A 14,752-nucleotide genomic window follows, 5' to 3' on the forward strand; every position below is an offset into this window, starting at 1 on the left:
GTTTCTCTGCAAAAAGCATCATAGGCTTCAGGATGCAGAGACCGACCTCATGACTATTACGGTGCCAAACGCCATGGAAATGGCAAATAATTACCAACACACTGGTCATTTCAAAGTGTCAGGATGAAATCTGAAGCACGATCCACACTTTTCCCATCTCACGCAACTATGCACTTTCCAACTCTGGAGGTAAACAAATCAAAGGCAGGGCTGACAGAAGCCCCGCACTTACACCCCACCATGAAATCTCAACTACCAGGCAGCATTCTTATGCTAATGCGAGAACCCTGCTCGGGTTCTGAAAATAATGCTGAAACCACAACGGAATAATACTTAAAAGAACACTTTCTTGGTAGTCTCTAGGACCAACTTTTGGAAATGCCAAGATTAATGGGACTCAGCCTGTTTCGTCTGTGAAAACTCTGGTATGCTTAAGGATGCAGAGACCAACCTTATGACAATTACGGTGAAAAGTGCTTCGGAAAAATACCAAATAGTTCTCCACTTAGCGGTTCTTTCAAAAGTTGGGCCACACACATCTTGGAAAGATCGAGTTACTTTGGCCTAGCCTTCGATTGGTCTGGTGAAGCAATCGCCATTCCTAGCTGATGAATCCAATGATTCTGAAAGGAACGGTGAAAAGTGCGGATCCTGTTTCAGTCTTTAGACTGAAACAGGATCCGCACTATTCACCTGTCCCACAAAGGCGCACTTCTCATGTCTGGCGCTAGTCCAACAAACCCAGGACTGACAGAGGCCCTGCACTTGCCACCCCAGAAAAATATCTCATCTCCAAAGAAGGATTCTTCCGCTAACGGTTGAAAAGGGCTCCCGTTCTTGAAACAGTGGTGAAAAAATGGTGAAATAATACTGAAAACAATAATATCTTCCAAGGCTCCTGTGCCAGCTATGGGAAATAGCAAGTTACCTGGGCCTCGGCAGAGGTTTCTCTGCAAAAAGGATCATAGGCTTCAGGATGCAGAGACCGACCTCATGACTATTACGGTGCCAAACGCCATGGAAATGGCAAATAATTACCAACACACTGGTCATTTCAAAGTGTCAGGATGAAATCTGAAGCACGATCCACACTTTTCCCATCTCCCGCAAATATGCACTTTCCAACTCTGGAGGTAAACAAATCAAAGGCAGGGCTGACAGAAGCCCCGCACCTACACCCCACCAGGAATCTCAACTACCAGGCAGGATTCTTATGCTAATGCGAGAACCCTGCTCGGGTTCTGAAAATAATGCTGAAACCACAATGGAATAATACTTAAAAAAACACTTTCTTGGTAGTCTCTAGGACCAACTATTGGAAATGCCAAGATTACTGGGCCTCAGCCTCTTTCGTCTGTGAAAACTCTCGTATGCTTAAGGATGCAGAGACCAACCTTATGACAATTACGGTGAAAAGTGCTTCGGAAAAATACCAAATAGTTCTCCACTTAGCGGTTCTTTCAAAAGTTGGGCCACACACCTCTTGGAAAGATCGAGTTACTTTGGCCTAGCCTTCGATTGGTCTGGAGAAGCAATCGCCATTCCTAGCTGATGAATCAAATGATTCTGAAAGGAACGGTGAAAAGTGCGGATCCTGTTTCAGTCTTTAGACTGAAACAGGATCCGCACTATTCACCTGTCCCACAAAGGCGCACTTCTCATGTCTGGCGCTAGTCCAACAAACCCAGGACTGACAGAGGCCCTGCACTTGCCACCCCAGAAAAATATCTCATCTCCAAATAAGGATTCTTCCGCTAACGGTTGAAAAGGGCTCCCGTTCTTGAAACAGTGGTGAAAAAATGGTGAAATAATACTGAAAACAATCCTATCTTCCAAGGCTCCTGTGCCAGCTATGGGAAATAGCAAGTTACCTGGGCCTCAGCAGAGGTTTCTCTGCAAAAAGCATCATAGGCTTCAGGATGCAGAGACCGACCTCATGACTATCACGGTGCCAAACGCCATGGAAATGGCAAATAATTACCAACACACTGGTCATTTCAAAGTGTCAGGATGAAATCTGAAGCACGATCCACACTTTTCCCATCTCACGCAACTATGCACTTTCCAACTCTGGAGGTAAACAAATCAAAGGCAGGGCTGACAGAAGCCCCGCACTTACACCCCACCATGAAATCTCAACTACCAGGCAGCATTCTTATGCTAATGCGAGAACCCTGCTCGGGTTCTGAAAATAATGCTGAAACCACAACGGAAAAATACTTAAAAGAACACTTTCTTGGTAGTCTCTAGGACCAACTTTTGGAAATGCCAAGATTAATGGGCCTCAGCCTGTTTCGTCTGTGAAAACTCTGGTATGCTTAAGGATGCAGAGACCAACCTTAGGACAATTACGGTGAAAAGTGCTTCGGAAAAATACCAAATAGTTCTCCACTTAGCGGTTCTTTCAAAAGTTGGGCCACACACATCTTGGAAAGATCGAGTTACTTTGGCCTAGCCTTCGATTGGTCTGGTGAAGCAATCGCCATTCCTAGCTGATGAATCCAATGATTCTGAAAGGAACGGTGAAAAGTGCGGATCCTGTTTCAGTCTTTAGACTGAAACAGGATCCGCACTATTCACCTGTCCCACAAAGGCGCACTTCTCATGTCTGGCGCTAGTCCAACAAACCCAGGACTGACAGAGGCCCTGCACTTGCCACCCCAGAAAAATATCTCATCTCCAAAGAAGGATTCTTCCGCTAACGGTTGAAAAGGGCTCCCGTTCTTGAAACAGTGGTGAAAAAATGGTGAAATAATACTGAAAACAATAATATCTTCCAAGGCTCCTGTGCCAGCTACGGGAAATAGCAAGTTACCTGGGCCTCGGCAGAGGTTTCTCTGCAAAAAGGATCATAGGCTTCAGGATGCAGAGACCGACCTCATGACTATTACGGTGCCAAACGCCATGGAAATGGCAAATAATTACCAACACACTGGTCATTTCAAAGTGTCAGGATGAAATCTGAAGCACGATCCACACTTTTCCCATCTCACGCAAATATGCACTTTCCAACTCTGGAGGTAAACAAATCAAAGGCAGGGCTGACAGAAGCCCCGCACCTACACCCCACCAGGAATCTCAACTACCAGGCAGGATTCTTATGCTAATGCGAGAACCCTGCTCGGGTTCTGAAAATAATGCTGAAACCACAATGGAATAATACTTAAAAAAACACTTTCTTGGTAGTCTCTAGGACCAACTATTGGAAATGCCAAGATTACTGGGCCTCAGCCTCTTTCGTCTGTGAAAACTCTCGTATGCTTAAGGATGCAGAGACCAACCTTATGACAATTACGGTGAAAAGTGCTTCGGAAAAATACCAAATAGTTCTCCACTTAGCGGTTCTTTCAAAAGTTGGGCCACACACCTCTTGGAAAGACCGAGTTACTTTGGCCTAGCCTTCGATTGGTCTGGAGAAGCAATCGCCATTCCTAGCTGATGAATCAAATGATTCTGAAAGGAACGGTGAAAAGTGCGGATCCTGTTTCAGTCTTTAGACTGAAACAGGATCCGCACTATTCACCTGTCCCACAAAGGCGCACTTCTCATGTCTGGCGCTAGTCCAACAAACCCAGGACTGACAGAGGCCCTGCACTTGCCACCCCAGAAAAATATCTCATCTCCAAAGAAGGATTCTTCCGCTAACGGTTGAAAAGGGCTCCCGTTCTTGAAACAGTGGTGAAAAAATGGTGAAATAATACTGAAAACAATCCTATCTTCCAAGGCTCCTGTGCCAGCTATGGGAAATAGCAAGTTACCTGGGCCTCAGCAGAGGTTTCTCTGCAAAAAGCATCATAGGCTTCAGGATGCAGAGACCGACCTCATGACTATTACGGTGCCAAACGCCATGGAAATGGCAAATAATTACCAACACACTGGTCATTTCAAAGTGTCAGGATGAAATCTGAAGCACGATCCACACTTTTCCCATCTCACGCAACTATGCACTTTCCAACTCTGGAGGTAAACAAATCAAAGGCAGGGCTGACAGAAGCCCCGCACTTACACCCCACCATGAAATCTCAACTACCAGGCAGGATTCTTATGCTAATGCGAGAACCCTGCTCGGGTTCTGAAAATAATGCTGAAACCACAACAGAATAATACTTAAAAGAACACTTTCTTGGTAGTCTCTAGGACCAACTATTGGAAATGCCAAGATTACTGGGCCTCAGCCTGTTTCGTCTGTGAAAACTCTCGTATGCTTAAGGATGCAGAGACCAACCTTATGACAATTAGGGTGAAAAGTGCTTCGGAAAAATAAAAAATAGTTCTCCACTTAGCGGTTCTTTCAAAAGTTGGGCCACACACCTCTTGGAAAGATCGAGTTACTTTGGCCTAGCCTTCGATTGGTCTGGAGAGGCAATCGCCATTCCTAGCTGATGAATCAAATGATTCTGAAAGGAACGGTGAAAAGTGCGGATCCTGTTTCACTCTTCAGACTGAAACAGGATCCGCACTATTCACCTGTCCCACAAAGGCGCACTTCTCATGTCTGGCGCTAGTCCAACAAACCCAGGACTGACAGAGGCCCTGCACTTGCCACCCCAGAAAAATATCTCATCTCCAAAGAAGGATTCTTCCGCTAACGGTTGAAAAGTGCTCCCGTTCTTCAAACAGTGGTGAAAAAATGGTGAAATAATACTGAAAACAATCCTATCTTCCAAGGCTCCTGTGCCGGCTATGGGAAATAGCAAGTTACCTGGGCCTCAGCAGAGGTTTCTCTGCAAAAAGCATCATAGGCTTCAGGATGCAGAGACCGACCTCATGACTATTACGGTGCCAAACGCCATGGAAATGGCAAATAATTACCAACACACTGGTCATTTCAAAGTGTCTGGATGAAATCTGAAGCACGATCCACACTTTTCCCATCTCACGCAAATATGCACTTTCCAACTCTGGAGGTAAACAAATCAAAGGCAGGGCTGACAGAAGCCCCGCACTTACACCCCACCATGAAATCTCAACTACCAGGCAGCATTCTTATGCTAATGCGAGAACCCTGCTCGGGTTCTGAAAATAATGCTGAAACCACAACGGAATAATACTTAAAAGAACACTTTCTTGGTAGTCTCTAGGACCAACTATTGGAAATGCCAAGATTAATGGGCCTCAGCGTGTTTCGTCTGTGAAAACTCTGGTATGCTTAAGGATGCAGAGACCAACCTTAGGACAATTACGGTGAAAAGTGCTTCGGAAAAATACCAAATAGTTCTCCACTTAGCGGTTCTTTCAAAAGTTGGGCCACACACATCTTGGAAAGATCGAGTTACTTTGGCCTAGCCTTCGATTGGTCTGGTGAAGCAATCGCCATTCCTAGCTGATGAATCAAATGATTCTGAAAGGAACGGAGAAAAGTGCGGATCCTGTTTCAGTCTTTAGACTGAAACAGGATCCGCACTATTCACCTGTCCCACAAAGGCGCACTTCTCATGTCTGGCGCTAGTCCAACAAACCCAGGACTGACAGAGGCCCTGCACTTGCCACCCCAGAAAAATATCTCATCTCCAAAGAAGGATTCTTCCGCTAACGGTTGAAAAGGGCTCCCGTTCTTGAAACAGTGGTGAAAAAATGGTGAAATAATACTGAAAACAATAATATCTTCCAAGGCTCCTGTGCCAGCTATGGGAAATAGCAAGTTACCTGGGCCTCGGCAGAGGTTTCTCTGCAAAAAGGATCATAGGCTTCAGGATGCAGAGACCGACCTCATGACTATTACGGTGCCAAACGCCATGGAAATGGCAAATAATTACCAACACACTGGTCATTTCAAAGTGTCAGGATGAAATCTGAAGCACGATCCACACTTTTCCCATCTCACGCAAATATGCACTTTCCAACTCTGGAGGTAAACAAATCAAAGGCAGGGCTGACAGAAGCCCCGCACCTACACCCCACCAGGAATCTCAACTACCAGGCAGGATTCTTATGCTAATGCGAGAACCCTGCTCGGGTTCTGAAAATAATGCTGAAACCACAATGGAATAATACTTAAAAAAACACTTTCTTGGTAGTCTCTAGGACCAACTATTGGAAATGCCAAGATTACTGGGCCTCAGCCTCTTTCGTCTGTGAAAACTCTCGTATGCTTAAGGATGCAGAGACCAACCTTATGACAATTACGGTGAAAAGTGCTTCGGAAAAATACCAAATAGTTCTCCACTTAGCGGTTCTTTCAAAAGTTGGGCCACACACCTCTTGGAAAGATCGAGTTACTTTGGCCTAGCCTTCGATTGGTCTGGAGAAGCAATCGCCATTCCTAGCTGATGAATCAAATGATTCTGAAAGGAACGGTGAAAAGTGCGGATCCTGTTTCAGTCTTTAGACTGAAACAGGATCCGCACTATTCACCTGTCCCACAAAGGCGCACTTCTCATGTCTGGCGCTAGTCCAACAAACCCAGGACTGACAGAGGCCCTGCACTTGCCACCCCAGAAAAATATCTCATCTCCAAAGAAGGATTATTCCGCTAACGGTTGAAAAGGGCTCCCGTTCTTGAAACAGTGGTGAAAAAATGGTGAAATAATACTGAAAACAATCCTATCTTCCAAGGCTCCTGTGCCAGCTATGGGAAATAGCAAGTTACCTGGGCCTCAGCAGAGGTTTCTCTGCAAAAAGCATCATAGGCTTCAGGATGCAGAGACCGACCTCATGACTATTACGGTGCCAAACGCCATGGAAATGGCAAATAATTACCAACACACTGGTCATTTCAAAGTGTCAGGATGAAATCTGAAGCACGATCCACACTTTTCCCATCTCACGCAACTATGCACTTTCCAACTCTGGAGGTAAACAAATCAAAGGCAGGGCTGACAGAAGCCCCGCACTTACACCCCACCATGAAATCTCAACTACCAGGCAGCATTCTTATGCTAATGCGAGAACCCTGCTCGGGTTCTGAAAATAATGCTGAAACCACAACGGAATAATACTTAAAAGAACACTTTCTTGGTAGTCTCTAGGACCAACTTTTGAAAATGCCAAGATTAATGGGCCTCAGCCTGTTTCGTCTGTGAAAACTCTGGTATGCTTAAGGATGCAGAGACCAACCTTAGGACAATTACGGTGAAAAGTGCTTAGGAAAAATACCAAATATTTCTCCACTTAGCGGTTCTTTCAAAAGTTGGGCCACACACCTCTTGGAAAGGTCGATTTACTTTGGCCTAGCCTTCGATTGGTCTGGAGAAGCAATCGCCATTCCTAGCTGATGAATCAAATGATTCTGAAAGGAACGGTGAAAAGTGCGGATCCTGTTTCAGTCTTTAGACTGAAACAGGATCCGCACTATTCACCTGTCCCACAAAGGCGCACTTCTCATGTCTGGCGCTAGTCCAACAAACCCAGGACTGACAGAGGCCCTGCACTTGCCACCCCAGAAAAATATCTCATCTCCAAAGAAGGATTCTTCCGCTAATGGTTGAAAAGGGCTCCCGTTCTTGAAACAGTGGTGAAAAAATGGTGAAGTAATACTGAAAACAATCCTATCTTCCAAGGCTCCTGTGCAGGCTATGGGAAATAGCAAGTTACCTGGGCCTCAGCAGAGGTTTCTCTGCAAAAAGCATCATAGGCTTCAGGATGCAGAGACCGACCTCATGACTATTACGGTGCCAAACGCCATGGAAATGGCAAATAATTACCAACACACTGGTCATTTCAAAGTGTCAGGATGAAATCTGAAGCACGATCCACACTTTTCCCATCTCACGCAACTATGCACTTTCCAACTCTGGAGGTAAACAAATCAAAGGCAGGGCTGACAGAAGCCCCGCACCTACACCCCACCAGGAATCTCAACTACCAGGCAGGATTCTTATGCTAATGCGAGAACCCTGCTCGGGTTCTGAAAATAATGCTGAAACCACAATGGAATAATACTTAAAAAAACACTTTCTTGGTAGTCTCTAGGACCAACTATTGGAAATGCCAAGATTACTGGGCCTCAGCCTCTTTCGTCTGTGAAAACTCTCGTATGCTTAAGGATGCAGAGACCAACCTTATGACAATTACGGTGAAAAGTGCTTCGGAAAAATACCAAATAGTTCTCCACTTAGCGGTTCTTTCAAAAGTTGGGCCACACACCTCTTGGAAAGATCGAGTTACTTTGGCCTAGCCTTCGATTGGTCTGGAGAAGCAATCGCCATTCCTAGCTGATGAATCAAATGATTCTGAAAGGAACGGTGAAAAGTGCGGATCCTGTTTCAGTCTTTAGACTGAAACAGGATCCGCACTATTCACCTGTCCCACAAAGGCGCACTTCTCATGTCTGGCGCTAGTCCAACAAACCCAGGACTGACAGAGGCCCTGCACTTGCCACCCCAGAAAAATATCTCATCTCCAAAGAAGGATTCTTCCGCTACCGGTTGAAAAGGGCTCCCGTTCTTGAAACAGTGGTGAAAAAATGGTGAAATAATACTGAAAACAATCCTATCTTCCAAGGCTCCTGTGCCAGCTATGGGAAATAGCAAGTTACCTGGGCCTCAGCAGAGGTTTCTCTGCAAAAAGCATCATAGGCTTCAGGATGCAGAGACCGACCTCATGACTATTACGGTGCCAAACGCCATGGAAATGGCAAATAATTACCAACACACTGGTCATTTCAAAGTGTCAGGATGAAATCTGAAGCACGATCCACACTTTTCCCATCTCACGCAACTATGCACTTTCCAACTCTGGAGGTAAACAAATCAAAGGCAGGGCTGACAGAAGCCCCGCACCTACACCCCACCAGGAATCTCAACTACCAGGCAGGATTCTTATGCTAATGCGAGAACCCTGCTCGGGTTCTGAAAATAATGCTGAAACCACAATGGAATAATACTTAAAAAAACACTTTCTTGGTAGTCTCTAGGACCAACTATTGGAAATGCCAAGATTACTGGGCCTCAGCCTCTTTCGTCTGTGAAAACTCTCGTATGCTTAAGGATGCAGAGACCAACCTTATGACAATTACGGTGAAAAGTGCTTCGGAAAAATACCAAATAGTTCTCCACTTAGCGGTTCTTTCAAAAGTTGGGCCACACACCTCTTGGAAAGATCGAGTTACTTTGGCCTAGCCTTCGATTGGTCTGGAGAAGCAATCGCCATTCCTAGCTGATGAATCAAATGATTCTGAAAGGAACGGTGAAAAGTGCGGATCCTGTTTCAGTCTTTAGACTGAAACAGGATCCGCACTATTCACCTGTCCCACAAAGGCGCACTTCTCATGTCTGGCGCTAGTCCAACAAACCCAGGACTGACAGAGGCCCTGCACTTGCCACCCCAGAAAAATATCTCATCTCCAAAGAAGGATTCTTCCGCTAACGGTTGAAAAGGGCTCCCGTTCTTGAAACAGTGGTGAAAAAATGGTGAAATAATACTGAAAACAATCCTATCTTCCAAGGCTCCTGTGCCAGCTATGGGAAATAGCAAGTTACCTGGGCCTCAGCAGAGGTTTCTCTGCAAAAAGCATCATAGGCTTCAGGATGCAGAGACCGACCTCATGACTATTACGGTGCCAAACGCCATGGAAATGGCAAATAATTACCAACACACTGGTCATTTCAAAGTGTCAGGATGAAATCTGAAGCACGATCCACACTTTTCCCATCTCACGCAACTATGCACTTTCCAACTCTGGAGGTAAACAAATCAAAGGCAGGGCTGACAGAAGCCCCGCACTTACACCCCACCATGAAATCTCAACTACCAGGCAGGATTCTTATGCTAATGCGAGAACCCTGCTCGGGTTCTGAAAATAATGCTGAAACCACAACAGAATAATACTTAAAAGAACACTTTCTTGGTAGTCTCTAGGACCAACTATTGGAAATGCCAAGATTACTGGGCCTCAGCCTGTTTCGTCTGTGAAAACTCTCGTATGCTTAAGGATGCAGAGACCAACCTTATGACAATTAGGGTGAAAAGTGCTTCGGAAAAATAAAAAATAGTTCTCCACTTAGCGGTTCTTTCAAAAGTTGGGCCACACACTTCTTGGAAAGATCGAGTTACTTTGGCCTAGCCTTCGATTGGTCTGGAGAGGCAATCGCCATTCCTAGCTGATGAATCAAATGATTCTGAAAGGAACGGTGAAAAGTGCGGATCCTGTTTCACTCTTCAGACTGAAACAGGATCCGCACTATTCACCTGTCCCACAAAGGCGCACTTCTCATGTCTGGCGCTAGTCCAACAAACCCAGGACTGACAGAGGCCCTGCACTTGCCACCCCAGAAAAATATCTCATCTCCAAAGAAGGATTCTTCCGCTAACGGTTGAAAAGTGCTCCCGTTCCTCAAACAGTGGTGAAAAAATGGTGAAATAATACTGAAAACAATCCTATCTTCCAAGGCTCCTGTGCCGGCTATGGGAAATAGCAAGTTACCTGGGCCTCAGCAGAGGTTTCTCTGCAAAAAGCATCATAGGCTTCAGGATGCAGAGACCGACCTCATGACTATTACGGTGCCAAACGCCATGGAAATGGCAAATAATTACCAACACACTGGTCATTTCAAAGTGTCTGGATGAAATCTGAAGCACGATCCACACTTTTCCCATCTCACGCAAATATGCACTTTCCAACTCTGGAGGTAAACAAATCAAAGGCAGGGCTGACAGAAGCCCCACACTTACACCCCACCATGAAATCTCAACTACCAGGCAGCATTCTTATGCTAATGCGAGAACCCTGCTCGGGTTCTGAAAATAATGCTGAAACCACAACGGAATAATACTTAAAAGAACACTTTCTTGGTAGTCTCTAGGACCAACTATTGGAAATGCCAAGATTAATGGGCCTCAGCGTGTTTCGTCTGTGAAAACTCTGGTATGCTTAAGGATGCAGAGACCAACCTTAGGACAATTACGGTGAAAAGTGCTTCGGAAAAATACCAAATAGTTCTCCACTTAGCGGTTCTTTCAAAAGTTGGGCCACACACATCTTGGAAAGATCGAGTTACTTTGGCCTAGCCTTCGATTGGTCTGGTGAAGCAATCGCCATTCCTAGCTGATGAATCCAATGATTCTGAAAGGAACGGTGAAAAGTGCGGATCCTGTTTCAGTCTTTAGACTGAAACAGGATCCGCACTATTCACCTGTCCCACAAAGGCGCACTTCTCATGTCTGGCGCTAGTCCAACAAACCCAGGACTGACAGAGGCCCTGCACTTGCCACCCCAGAAAAATATCTCATCTCCAAAGAAGGATTCTTCCGCTAACGGTTGAAAAGGGCTCCCGTTCTTGAAACAGTGGTGAAAAAATGGTGAAATAATACTGAAAACAATAATATCTTCCAAGGCTCCTGTGCCAGCTATGGGAAATAGCAAGTTACCTGGGCCTCGGCAGAGGTTTCTCTGCAAAAAGGATCATAGGCTTCAGGATGCAGAGACCGACCTCATGACTATTACGGTGCCAAACGCCATGGAAATGGCAAATAATTACCAACACACTGGTCATTTCAAAGTGTCAGGATGAAATCTGAAGCACGATCCACACTTTTCCCATCTCACGCAACTATGCACTTTCCAACTCTGGAGGTAAACAAATCAAAGGCAGGGCTGACAGAAGCCCCGCACCTACACCCCACCAGGAATCTCAACTACCAGGCAGGATTCTTATGCTAATGCGAGAACCCTGCTCGGGTTCTGAAAATAATGCTGAAACCACAATGGAATAATACTTAAAAAAACACTTTCTTGGTAGTCTCTAGGACCAACTATTGGAAATGCCAAGATTACTGGGCCTCAGCCTCTTTCGTCTGTGAAAACTCTCGTATGCTTAAGGATGCAGAGACCAACCTTATGACAATTACGGTGAAAAGTGCTTCGGAAAAATACCAAATAGTTCTCCACTTAGCGGTTCTTTCAAAAGTTGGGCCACACACCTCTTGGAAAGATCGAGTTACTTTGGCCTAGCCTTCGATTGGTCTGGAGAAGCAATCGCCATTCCTAGCTGATGAATCAAATGATTCTGAAAGGAACGGTGAAAAGTGCGGATCCTGTTTCAGTCTTTAGACTGAAACAGGATCCGCACTATTCACCTGTCCCACAAAGGCGCACTTCTCATGTCTGGCGCTAGTCCAACAAACCCAGGACTGACAGAGGCCCTGCACTTGCCACCCCAGAAAAATATCTCATCTCCAAAGAAGGATTCTTCCGCTAACGGTTGAAAAGGGCTCCCGTTCTTGAAACAGTGGTGAAAAAATGGTGAAATAATACTGAAAACAATCCTATCTTCCAAGGCTCCTGTGCCAGCTATGGGAAATAGCAAGTTACCTGGGCCTCAGCAGAGGTTTCTCTGCAAAAAGCATCATAGGCTTCAGGATGCAGAGACCGACCTCATGACTATTACGGTGCCAAACGCCATGGAAATGGCAAATAATTACCAACACACTGGTCATTTCAAAGTGTCAGGATGAAATCTGAAGCACGATCCACACTTTTCCCATCTCACGCAACTATGCACTTTCCAACTCTGGAGGTAAACAAATCAAAGGCAGGGCTGACAGAAGCCCCGCACTTACACCCCACCATGAAATCTCAACTACCAGGCAGGATTCTTATGCTAATGCGAGAACCCTGCTCGGGTTCTGAAAATAATGCTGAAACCACAACAGAATAATACTTAAAAGAACACTTTCTTGGTAGTCTCTAGGACCAACTATTGGAAATGCCAAGATTACTGGGCCTCAGCCTGTTTCGTCTGTGAAAACTCTCGTATGCTTAAGGATGCAGAGACCAACCTTATGACAATTAGGGTGAAAAGTGCTTCGGAAAAATAAAAAATAGTTCTCCACTTAGCGGTTCTTTCAAAAGTTGGGCCACACACTTCTTGGAAAGATCGAGTTACTTTGGCCTAGCCTTCGATTGGTCTGGAGAGGCAATCGCCATTCCTAGCTGATGAATCAAATGATTCTGAAAGGAACGGTGAAAAGTGCGGATCCTGTTTCACTCTTCAGACTGAAACAGGATCCGCACTATTCACCTGTCCCACAAAGGCGCACTTCTCATGTCTGGCGCTAGTCCAACAAACCCAGGACTGACAGAGGCCCTGCACTTGCCACCCCAGAAAAATATCTCATCTCCAAAGAAGGATTCTTCCGCTAACGGTTGAAAAGTGCTCCCGTTCCTCAAACAGTGGTGAAAAAATGGTGAAATAATACTGAAAACAATCCTATCTTCCAAGGCTCCTGTGCCGGCTATGGGAAATAGCAAGTTACCTGGGCCTCAGCAGAGGTTTCTCTGCAAAAAGCATCATAGGCTTCAGGATGCAGAGACCGACCTCATGACTATTACGGTGCCAAACGCCATGGAAATGGCAAATAATTACCAACACACTGGTCATTTCAAAGTGTCTGGATGAAATCTGAAGCACGATCCACACTTTTCCCATCTCACGCAAATATGCACTTTCCAACTCTGGAGGTAAACAAATCAAAGGCAGGGCTGACAGAAGCCCCGCACTTACACCCCACCATGAAATCTCAACTACCAGGCAGCATTCTTATGCTAATGCGAGAACCCTGCTCGGGTTCTGAAAATAATGCTGAAACCACAACGGAATAATACTTAAAAGAACACTTTCTTGGTAGTCTCTAGGACCAACTATTGGAAATGCCAAGATTAATGGGCCTCAGCGTGTTTCGTCTGTGAAAACTCTGGTATGCTTAAGGATGCAGAGACCAACCTTAGGACAATTACGGTGAAAAGTGCTTCGGAAAAATACCAAATAGTTCTCCACTTAGCGGTTCTTTCAAAAGTTGGGCCTCACACATCTTGGAAAGATCAAGTTACTTTGGCCTAGCCTTCGATTGGTCTGGTGAAGCAATCGCCATTCCTAGCTGATGAATCCAATGATTCTGAAAGGAACGGTGAAAAGTGCGGATCCTGTTTCAGTCTTTAGACTGAAACAGGATCCGCACTATTCACCTGTCCCACAAAGGCGCACTTCTCATGTCTGGCGCTAGTCCAACAAACCCAGGACTGACAGAGGCCCTGCACTTGCCACCCCAGAAAAATATCTCATCTCCAAAGAAGGATTCTTCCGCTAACGGTTGAAAAGGGCTCCCGTTCTTGAAACAGTGGTGAAAAAATGGTGAAATAATACTGAAAACAATAATATCTTCCAAGGCTCCTGTGCCAGCTATGGGAAATAGCAAGTTACCTGGGCCTCGGCAGAGGTTTCTCTGCAAAAAGGATCATAGGCTTCAGGATGCAGAGACCGACCTCATGACTATTACGGTGCCAAACGCCATGGAAATGGCAAATAATTACCAACACACTGGTCATTTCAAAGTGTCAGGATGAAATCTGAAGCACGATCCACACTTTTCCCATCTCACGCAAATATGCACTTTCCAACTCTGGAGGTAAACAAATCAAAGGCAGGGCTGACAGAAGCCCCGCACCTACACCCCACCAGGAATCTCAACTACCAGGCAGGATTCTTATGCTAATGCGAGAACCCTGCTCGGGTTCTGAAAATAATGCTGAAACTACAACGGAATAATACTTAAAAGAACACTTTCTTGGTAGTCTCTAGGACAAACTATTGGAAATGCCAAGATTACTTGGCCTCAGCCTGTTTCGTCTGTGAAAACTCTCGTATGCTTAAGGATGCAGAGACCAACCTTAGGACAATTACGGTGAAAAGTGCTTCGGAAAAATACCAAATAGTTCTCCACTTAGCAGTTCTTTCAAAAGTTGGGCCACACACCTCTTGGAAAGATCGAGTTACTTTGGCCTAGCCTTCGATTGGTCTGCAGAAGCAATCGCCAT

The sequence above is a fragment of the Lemur catta genome, chromosome 3 (genome assembly GCF_020740605.2).
Source record: "Lemur catta isolate mLemCat1 chromosome 3, mLemCat1.pri, whole genome shotgun sequence".
Classification (NCBI taxonomy): domain Eukaryota; kingdom Metazoa; phylum Chordata; class Mammalia; order Primates; family Lemuridae; genus Lemur; species Lemur catta.